Genomic DNA, 11616 nt, shown 5'->3' on the forward strand with positions numbered 1-11616 from the left:
TGGCTTTATTTTGGTAAGCTGCATTAGGGATAAATTTGGTGCAGCTTAAAAAAACACACACTTACCTTCCTGCAGCTCTTGAAGAGGCAGAGCAGCTTGGGAGCCCGGCCTTTTCATGACTTTCAAGACAAATCCACTCAAAAAGGAAAGGTTAAATTAAAAACAGGCTGCCTTGATATGCTCAGAACAGGAGCCTGGCTGCAGGGAAGAGGTCTGAAGAGCTCAGTTTGAGCAACTACAGACATAACATGCAGAGAGGGCTTTGAACACAAAGCGTGGCTTAATGGAAGGTGTTCCTCCCCATCCTGAGAGCCTCTGCACGGGCCTTGGGACAATGTGGCTGCAGCCACACAGAGCCCACCTTCATCCCAGCCTGCTCTCCTCTGCAGCTCTCCAACATCGTGGTGATTTCAGGGCTGCAGCTTTAGGAAAGCAGCACAGGGCTGCTGGTGCAAGGTGACAGTGATGAGAAGCAGCTGAGGCTTCTGTCACCCCCAGTAACTCCCAGAATTGCAGGGACAAGAAGAGAAATGACGCCACTCACGGGAAGAAATTGTTTTAGACATTAAATTACAGGTCGTGACTCCCATACGCAGCTCCCAAACCCAAATATTAATGCACGGGCTCAGGGATTCTGCTCCCAAATCCAGAATTTTGCCTTTACTCTGAAAATCTGCCTCATCTGATGGACCTGACTATTTTCTGAATGTAGAGAGCGTCCATAAAGAGAAGGAAAACATTAATATTGACAGAAGAGATCTGAGCACTTTGCCCAAAATTGTGACCCTTACTAAGAGCTGGAATCTGTGCAACCTGTTTAATTATCTCAAACTCGTATGCAACTTCAGCTGCGTATCTGTACTGCTCCAAAACGCAGCAAGACCATTCTTTTCTTTCTTCTTTTTGTTTCTTCCCCCCCCCCCCCCCCCTTTCTCTTTTCCTTTTATTGGCCAGAAATTGGGAGAGAGGCTTGGACGTTTCCCTGGGACCTGCTCTCAATTAGTGTTCTCTTCATTTGGTTACACAGCAATTCTCCCTCATCGTGTGGCCAACCCACGGGCATCACTCGCTCCCTCGAGACCGAGGTGATTATTTCATCCAGCACCATCTGCACTTTGGGATCTCAGCTAATCCTGTGCTCTCTAAACAATCCATTCTCGACGCTGTTGCTGCTGCTTCGCTGTTGCCTTCAGCACATTCATGCTCATTCGTTTTCTTTCATTCCAGCTGTGTGACAATCATGGGCACAACTCCACGTTTTGATTCACTTTTTTGCACTAAAGGTTCAGAGCCCTCCTTGTTTCTCTCATTTCATGGTGTATGAACTGTGCACTTTCTTGTTTTTACCCTCATCCTTCTTTTCCCTTTCTTCTCCATTCAACCTTTATTTTACTCCCTTTGTAACATGAAAGAAAAAGGTTCCCACTGTTCTTCATGGTTTTTTTCCTATGATTATTTGCCATACTGTTTCTGTAGCTCCAAGTTCCTCACAAAAACCTCAAATGCTTTTTCTACTTAAAGCAATTGTTTAAGGACGTCATCCTGAGGCTGACGTCAGACCTGTGTAAGTCAGGAGTAACTGCAAGGAACAGCACATAAAGCGAAATGATGCAAATACTTGAATGCTTTTCAATTCCACTCTTCAACTTCCAACTGCAAAGCGTCTCATTCTGAAGCCTTACAAATAAGAAGCACGCGAATGGTGCATGGTGAGGTCAGAGGGAGCCTGGCACACACCTCCTGAATCACACACACACCAGAGCCTCATCCAGGAGCTCCTGTGGCACTCATGGAACACATTCCATCCCAACAGCTGGTGGGATAAAAAGACCGGTTGTCTAACTCTTAAAACAATGTTTGATCCATCTTGATCTGCAGATGGCAAATACTTGCATGGAAACAGAGTGGACAAGCAGTTTTCTCTCTTCTCTACATCTCCAGCAAGCATCTCCACTCCTATGTCTTTATATCCTGCCTAGCTCCATGAAAATCTGCATCTGCATGCAGCACCAAGCTTTTGCAGACTTCATTTGCAAGATCCAGCTCTTCTAGGCAGCAGATCTTGCAGATCATTTCGATCAAGTCCCAGCATAATGGCTTTTTTTTCCTGCTGTTGTATCGGTTCATCAGGATAAACAAGATGCAGACAAGCCCCACATCCTACACACACCTCTCACACTGCGTGTGTAACCCACAGACTGTGTAACGGCCACAAACTGATGCTGCCTCAGCAGATCATTTCACTAAAAGAAAAGAAATCGTTTCACTTTGCAAGATAATTAAACCTTTTTCTTTCATGTTTGCTCCAACCAGATTGCAAAACTAGTTGGACCTGGTTTACAAAAAAGATAACCTTTTTGATGTTCAAAGGAAGAGATTGGTTCCATTACTTGCATTAGTCAGAGCTGTCCGTGCTGTGGCCTTCGGAATAAAGGAGAAATGTACTTTAGAGAGATCTGAGTAACACACTTTACTCACCACATTTTTGTATTATATTGCTTCTTGACTGTTTCAGCTTACTCTGTATCTGTGCACTTTATTTTAAGCACTCCAGAAGTGGATGACAGGTCTGGGGGAGAAAAGATAGAATCCAGCCAGCGTCCTGCAAATGCATCTTCAAATAATGCTTTAAAACCGAAAATTACATTTGAAATGGCATTTTCTGTGTTTCCAAGGGTGAAGTATTCCAATGGTGATGGATGGAACAGAACATTGCCTGACGTTAAAAATGCTTTCCATGTTTGTCGATCTTATTTTCAGCTGGAAACACTAAAATGCTCCTGATCACCCAGAACAAGTAGTGATGCAAATGGATGTCTTGTAATACATTACTAAGTGAATAGTTGCATCATTTTCCCACACTTCAAAAATGTGTTCCATTTATTTTGTTTAGCAACATTGGATTCAGTTCAGCTCTTCCTCATTGTGGTATTTTAATATGATTTCCCTCTAAAAGAAAAGAGTTGCACATCCCCGTCTGTGTCTCCTCTCTCAGTTTAACACACTGATGTTTTAATAGCCAGGCTCAGTCAGATTAGTTGGACAATCAGCAGTTCTAACACAGACTTTTCCAAAATGTCTCCAAACCAGGTGGTGGAATGGAGGTGAGTGACATTGCTAGCGCTGCATGGGCTCCATTCCCTAACCCAGCACAGCCCTCAGTGCTGACCTCAGGGTCTCCTGAATGCTGGCAGTGTTGGAGCATCCCCCTCCATCAGCCCTTAAAGCATACAGGTACTCCTATAGGAGGAACAGTTGCTTTCTGACAAATGTCACCGGGTCCTGAGATCAGTTTTGCTTCTTGCACATATGCTGAAGAATCCCAAAGGGGGGTTAAACTCATTCCTGATAACACACAGCTTGGATGCCACGAGTTTTTCAAGGTTTTCCTATTTTGCAAAAGAACAAATCCTTAAATAACAGAGTTAGGACCTTTTTTTAAGAAGAGAAATGCAATGGAAAACTGCACAAACAGAACTGTGCTACGACTGCTTACATCAGGATGCATTAATTTGATTTGTTGTCGATTTAACTTCCACCCATTTGGTGTTTTGAATAACGAGTTATGGGCTCTCCTATGTCTTACACACACCATCTACTCTCCAAAGCTAACGTTAGAAATTCTCAGCACAGATGCAAAGCATTCATTCTCTGCCAAAATCTGCTTTTGTTTTCTGTTGACTTGAAGGGGATTCATCAGCATGCAGCCACCTTGGCCAACCAGTTCACCATTTGTTATGATACATGGAAAATTAAACTTTAAAGTCCAACAGGTCAAGAGCCATAAGCTTGAATGGAGGAAAACAGCAGCACGATTATGGGAAACAGCATCTCACACAAAACGTCCTCAGAGCTGAGGGGCATTTCGGCAGGTTGGAAGCACGCACGTCTTCCTAACAGGGTCCCAAATAAGAGCTGTGTGTGTGCACTGCTGTGTGTGCATCTCTGTGCATTTCTGTCCAACTGAGATCAGCGCTTGAGTTTCAAAATAAGTACAAAAAGGAGAATTTTCCAGTTTGTATCCTCTGGCAAATGCAATTTCCCTCCCAACACACATTAAATTCATTTAGCCTAGTGCATTTTTAATAGACATTATTCATCTATTACCTTAATGAGCTTGTGGTGAAAGCATATTGCCTCCCAATTTTAACAAAAGCAGTCTAATATTGCTACAGCTTTTTCCCCTTTTGCCTTCTAAGGCAGCAGCACGGAGAGGGGAAGAAAAAAAGCTATAGAAATGGATAAGGTTTTTATTCTGTGTCACAACACTACATTAAGAATAAAACCTTCCACTTAAACACTTAAATGAAAACATCGAGAAACTAATTTACCATTTGTAACCACATGATTTAAGTAGGAGCAGCTTTAATTTTCTTCCCATTTTCCTCATATTCAATGTGAGCCCACATTAGATTTCACTGGCTCAAATCACAACACTTAAAGCCACTTTCATTTTCTTTTTGATTAAATAATTGAAATTCCTGTCACTGCCTGCACTTTACTAGCACATAAATTTTATGTGTAAAGATAAATACTCTTTCTTTCTCCCTTCTCTGCTTGTAGGAGTTTTTTTTTGTGGTTTTTTTTTTTCTTCCCAGTTTAATCTTAAAAGCAGGCAAGGTTTACTTTATTGATGGTTCCATAAAATGGATCAGTACTCCATTCACCTATTTCATGGAATTATACCGCTCCCATTAAGTGATTGTTTGGAGAAATTACGGAAAGCCATCTTCTCTAATTTAGCTGCCGTCGTTGTGAGGTTGTTGCCATCCAAGCCGAAAAGGACATGAGGCCGAGTTACCCGTGTGCACATCGTTGATGGCAGAAGCCTTGATTTTTATTGGAGTATTTGTTTCAATTAGGGTAACAAGTTTTATTCATGCCCCCTCATCAGTCAGTAAGGCTTGGAGGGACGTGCGGCGCTGCTGCGCCTGGCTCTGCTGTTGGGCAGACACAGCAAGGCTGGCTTCTTCCCTCTGCTTTTCACCCCCAGCAGTGGTGAAGAGCCTCTAGGCCAGCCCTCGATGGGCATTCTGGCCCAGATTTGGGCCATGATAAATCCTGCTGCAGCTTTGGGTGTTGTGGTGTCACTGCTTTGCGGTGTCAGCTCAGGGTTTGGCTCCGAACGCAGCTTAGTGCAGGAGATTCAGTGCACGGTAACAGGTCATTGCCTGGAGGTCAGCAAAGTGAACTTGGAGAGGTTGGAGCCCCTGTTAATTCTCAGTGCCTCCACGTGCAGCCCCACAGTGAGCCTGGGGAAGCAATGGAGACAGAAAGCAGTTGGAGCTGTGCTGGGCCTCGCCGTCAGCCTGCAGCCGTCTGGCATTGGCTCTGCTCACCCACAGCCATTGCAGGGCCATGAGGGATGCTGCTCTGGAGCGAGGACCTGCTGCTGTGATGGCAGACAGGAAACACAGGCACACATCAGTAAGGAACCAGCCTTCCAGGAACAACCTGCTTCTATAACCGACACACATCGTGTTTCCCAGCAAGAAACTGCCATTCCATTGCTATGAGTTCTCTCCTTGTCTGACACTTTTTTTTTCCTGGGTGGTGCTTACAAAGTATAGAGACCCTTACAGCATCACACAGGAGAAACAGCAAGCAGAAGGAGGCATGTGGAGCAGGAAGATTTCTCCCTTTTCTACAGCAGTAAAAATAAGGGCACAGTGCATTGCCTGTTGCTTTGCACCGATATGAAATAACACAGGGCATAGACAGGTATGGCCTGAAATGCAAACAGGGCCTGTGGATGTGTCTGCTGTTACCCAGCACAACACAGGCTTTCAGAGCCACAAACACCAAGAACAAGAGTGCTTCTGCTGATATTACACACAGAAAAGTCAAATGAAGTCAAGCCAGTTCGTAAAACTGTTCAGTGCTAGGAGCCAAATTATGCTCCAGCCTTGCAGACAACACTGCATGAAGACAGGCTGGCAGCCAGCTACAGAGCTCATCTCACCACCTCCCTGCCCCTGACAGCTCTGACTGCCACCTGACTTCTTCTGGTTCCCTCTCCCATAGCAAACATGATTTACAGGCGCTCCATAACTAGGCAGCAATGCCAGCCCAATAAGAAGCTTTGCACACCTAAATGCACCCCTGTTTTCTTAGAAGGAAAAGCCAGGATATTTTTACAACTCCTATGGAAGAGTAACATCTTACTTCTGACCTCACACCCCCTTTAAGAGCCAGTGGCTATTGAGAAAAGATTCAGGAGCTTCCAAGAGCACTCAGGTTTTCAAACTGTACCAGCTGAGCTACAGCTGCTGAACCTGCTGCCTTTCATTACCAACATACAGCTCATGAACCTGCTGCCTTTCATTACCAACCCTTCCATGATTGCCACAAATGAAAAAGGAAAATTTTGTTTTTATCTCGATGTCAATCCCTTTCCAAACAATTGGAAGCCTTCCTGATATTCTTGAATATGCATTTTCAAATAAATGTTTAAATATATATATATATATATATATATATATATATATATATATAAAATACATATACTTTTTCAAGGGAAATCTGTCACCTGCATTTGCAAGTAAGTTAGGTCCAAAAGTTAGAGGCCTTTCTGTGAACAAGGTCAGCCCCAGCTTTTAACTCTGAAAAGAGGACCGAGAAACAGAAGAAAAACATCTTTGTTACCACCCCTCCTTTTCCCTGCAACTATTCACCCTGGAGGACATTGTTACCATATAATAACTGGCCATGTCAGAATCAATTAGGCAACTCATAATAAAGCAGATGCTGCTATTGTGAAGATGATGCGGCGAAAGTATGGGGATAGGAAGATCCTCAGTGCAGCCCAGGCTAAGCAGATATGATGCTAATTGAATTCTTGTTGGCAATTTTTCACCCCTAAGTGAACAAGAAAGAGAAGAATCTTCGAGTCTCATCTGTTCAGCTTGTGAACAGAAAAATGTTTTCAAGCCAGTAAATGAGCAACCTAATCCACAGAGAAGCTAGCAGGAGGGGCTTCTTTCAAAACAGTACCAACCCAAAACCCTGCTATGTTGAATGTGAGCCATGACCCTTTACCAACCAGCAGCAGTCAGGGAGCTGGTTATTTTGTTTAAGCAGAAGGAAACTCAGTAATGCTGTGTTTTTTGCTTGGTTAGAGGCTGCAGATCCCACACGAGGGAGCTTTTCACTCTCCCGCCAGCCTGCTGCTCATGCCAGGGCTCTTAAGGCCTTTAGGAGGTTCCAACAGCACCAAGATTTCAAACACAAACAGCAGAAGGACTTAATTGCACCCTGAACACCCAAATTAAAAACCACTGCTTTTTATGCCTGCGTGCTGCTAAACCCATGGCCAGAAACTTGCCAAGTTTCTCTCTTCTTCCTTCAAAACTCCTCAGGGAAGAGGAAAACCCAACTCAGAGCCCCACTGCAGAGATCCTGGAGCCCAGGAGAGGGATGGAGAGCTGCCCAGAGCTTCAGGTGCCAGCTGGCAAGTGGAGCCTTACCAAGCCAGAGGTGAGGGCTCCTCGGTTTTAGTGTGGACTGAAGCCTGTATCGTATGGTTAAATCTGTTGGGTGTTATTATTATTACTTTTTTTGGCTAACATCCTCGCCTTTTAATGCTCCTGACACAAAAGGAGTGATTTCTCCACCTCATAGTTATCAATGAGCAATTAAGTCTCTTCTAGTAACTCTATGCTGAGGAGGCCTTTTAAATTAAAATATTTTCTGTATGATTTTGTTAGCTGCTAAATGAAGATAGGGAAAAACAGGCTAATTACAGCTACCCTAATTAAGCTCCTACAATAACCCATAATTACACCATATTTATCACCTTTGTGTTGGACTCCTTAACCTGTTGTGGTTTGTAAGCATCATGTCTGCATCGGGGGCTGCAAGCTAACATCTCTCTGGCCCGGCCAGATTTTTCATTGAAAGTGTGGAAACAAACTCTCTGTTTGTGAAACTGTAATTAGGGTAATTTATGAGGCTACCCTATTAACAGCAAAGCCAGGTTAGTGAGTTGGGCTGGGTGTTAGCACACAAAGTGACTCTAAGTGTACTTTAATAAAGAGAAAGTGCAGCATTAACTTCTGAGCAATGCCAACAAAAGGGGTTTGAGGAGGCAGAGCAGAATCAGACCCAGGCCTGAGGTTGATGCATTCCTGAAGCAGCCACAGGCAGAGCTCCTCCTGCCTCAGTTTCCCCACCTGCCTGGCCTGCTCCAAGGCTGAGGAATTTCCCACAGCATCCCTTCCTCACCCCAGCCCCTGCTGCCTGTGCTGAGCCCACATCAACCAGCGCAGCCCACCTGGAGGAAAGGAAAAGCTCAGCTTACAGCTGCTCCAGGTCCTCCCTTGCATCCCTTCATCCTTGGGCTGGGAATGAACATGATGGGTCAAGGAAGAGAGCACCCAAGAGAGCCACAAAGCCATCAGCATCCTCCAAAGGAACTGCAGTGGGGTGAGCTGGACACGGGCACAGCATCTCATCTCACAGCAGGGCTGGTGCCACTTTTCCAACTTTTCTCCTGCTTACAGCCTGCCCTGCCTCAAAGCTCTATCACCATTGCGGTGGCGTTTGCCCTGCAGCTGACAACGCGATCTTTCAGCTCCTTTTCTTTGACAAGAGAACAGCAAACAGAGAAGCAGCCCTCCTCAAGCAAACACCAGCCCAGAAGAGATGCGGTGTGCGGGGCACAGCCGGGCCGGGCTCCATCTGGCGGCCCCGCAGCGAAAGGTGCAGGGCTGTAGCGCTGGGGCTGCGCTGAGCTCCGGAGTGACTCCGCTTCTCGGGTTGCCCCAAGTGCTGCCCCCAGACAGATCTGCCTTCTCCTGGGTAAGGCTCCTTTGCTGCCTCAAACTTCCCGGCGAGGTGGGCTGCTATTTCTGCATCCCTTACCCTGACATTTCTCTTTTCCCCCACCGTTTTCTCTTCCTCCTGGGTCATTTCTGTGCTCTTTCAGCCTTATTTATGTTACTAAGCTGTGGAGACTTCAGGAGAAGCCAATCGATGCCACAGTGTTTATGAGTGGTGAAGTTCATCGTAAGGAAATGAAACAGCCCCCCATAAGGAAGGGTGTAATCTCTGCACTAAACAGCACTGCCTTCGTGGAGATACTAAGAGGAGGAAAAAGAGAAACGTGTTAAATCTTGTCATTTTGCTGTTCTGAAATAAAGGGCAGCCAGCACTGCCCACGAGGCCATTCAGAGCTGATTTATTGCTTGAGACCACCGAGACAAAATCAAGCCATTCCAACCTTTTAAAAGCTTTCTTGCAACAAACTAAAAATATCCATCGCTGACAGATGCAGGCTGTCAATAAGGAACTTAAGAACTCAGTATGAAGAGTGGAAAGAGTGCAAAGTCTTGATAAACATCTCAAATTGGGTCTTACTCAGTGGGAAACGAGTAGTTTGTAGTGGTAATTGTAAAGGGCATTTTACATTGAATCAATTAAATGAAAATCTTTGAAACCCCTTTTAAAAAGAGACCTTTTAAAGTTAACAGGTGATTTTAATTGGAACCATGGGACTCGCATCATGGGAGGTGGGTTGGGTCTTTTTGTTGAGATTCTTTTTTTTTTGGATGCATTCAATACAGGAGAAAATCGATCCACTTCCATCAGCATTCGAACTCCTACAGTCTTGCAAGTTGAACTGTGAAACTAAGCAGGAATTACAGTTTGCTCCTGCTTTGCCGGGGTTTTTCTAGCTATTAAATACACTTCCATCATCGCTCCTTAATTGTGAAATATGCAGGAGAGTTTCTCAAGGCTGCATAGCCTTTGGGTAATTATTTTCAGTCAGAATCATTGCCGTTAACTGCTATAGAAGTAGCAAACATTCTTAGAGATAACCCACCTTCAGAGAAGATATCACGCATCCCAGCAGACGATCAGAAGCAGCGATTGCAGCATTTTGCTGATAGACTCCTTTTGGTTCTGCTTCACAGCCACAAAGCCTGCCCTGCAGAACTGCTGGCAGGAGGCGATGGCCTCTGAGCCCATAGGAGCAGCAATCTGGGCAAAACCTCCCGAGCAGCAGCACCTCCTGCAATGGCATCTTAAGAGCTGGTGAATTCCTCCAGTTCTCTTTGCTCTGCAGTTCACAAGCTTGTGCTCTACCTGCCCTGCAAAACTCTGGGTGCCCCAGAGTGAGGAATTGATCCTTTGGTGGAGTGAGGCAGGCAATCGCATCAACCTGTGGGTCCTTCTCACACGTTGTCTGGGAGCTCCAGCCTCAGATTGCCCCTCCCAAAAGTCCAAGGGAAATGGCCCATACACCTGATGGGATCAGGGTGAAGCTTTTAGGTGGGGGGCACTGTGAAAGTGGTTGCATGAAAACTCATACTTAACAAAACCAACCCAGACTCTGTTGGCACTCCCTTTTGCTAGATCTGAGCAGCTACTGCCTGTGAATTTGAGCACATCTGTTGGCGAACCAGCATCACAGGGGCAGAAAGCTGCTCCTGCAGCTGGGGGGCACCAGGCACAGAAAGCTCTGCTCCACTTACAGCTCTGCAGGCCCAGGGACACCAGAAAGGAAGGTGTTGCTCCTTTAGGGAGAGGTGTGAGTCAGAGGAGAGCTGAGACACTGGCACAGAGAACACATGGATGGGCAGAGCAAATTGGGCTCTTGGGAAGGAAAATGGTGTCTCCTAAAGCAACCCTGGAGCTACCTGCCAGTGTTACCTCTAACAAGAAGAGAGCAGTCCCTAAATGAAGCCTTCTGACTGTAGGAATCAGCCTGGCTGATGGGGCGCCCCAAACTCCTCCCTCCCTCAGCTTGGGATGAAGAAGAGGCAAACAGGGCTGAAGAAATCAGGCATCACCATGACTTCGATTTTCAGAAATACTCAGATCACAGCAAACACGAACCACCTGCCCATACCGAAACAACACCTCCTGCCTGTTTGTCCCCAAATAAACTCGTATGGCGGCAAACGGGGAAACCGAGGCAGGGCCAGCAAACAGCTCCATGGCAGGGAGAAGCCACCCAGCCTCCCCCAGCATCTCACATCCCTACTTCCTCTGTGGAATTGCTGTGCTGCTGCCTGGTGCTGTGTGATTACTGTGCTGGGTGTGAAGTTACAGAGTGGGGACCCAATCGCCAGCTCGGCCGCGGTGCTGCTCCAGTCCTATCTGCAGGGGTGAGCATTCTGCATTTTCCTTCATGCCTGCAACAATCTCAACAAATAGGCTTTTAAATTAAGCAGTGATTTGGAATATAAGTGAGTGCATTTAAGCTGCTAAGAGACGGAAAGATCCTAATGGCTGAAATATTTGTCATATCACAAATAAACTGGCTGTATCGGGAGCTACTAATATAACTAATTTTTACCAAATCCTTCACTGCTCTGTGATAGAAAATGAGGTCAGCATAGGTTGAGGCAACACAAAATGAGCAGCTGCCAGAAGGCAGCGCAGAATACTGATAAAGGACTCTGCAGGAACTGTATCTCCTGCCTGCAGAAAAAAGGAATCGGTTTGTTCAAATTAAGGTATAGCTTTTCCAGAGGTTTTAATGACAAGGTGCCAACGAACACAGGCTCTCAATGGATCTGGAATACAAATGCATACCAAGACATTGCCTCCATGCTTCCCTGTCCCCATAGAGCAGCTTTCCCTCAGCTTTTCCATGCTTTAACCATAAGG

The sequence above is a fragment of the Tetrao urogallus genome (assembly GCF_951394365.1).
Source record: "Tetrao urogallus genome assembly, chromosome: 22".
NCBI lineage: Eukaryota > Metazoa > Chordata > Aves > Galliformes > Phasianidae > Tetrao > Tetrao urogallus.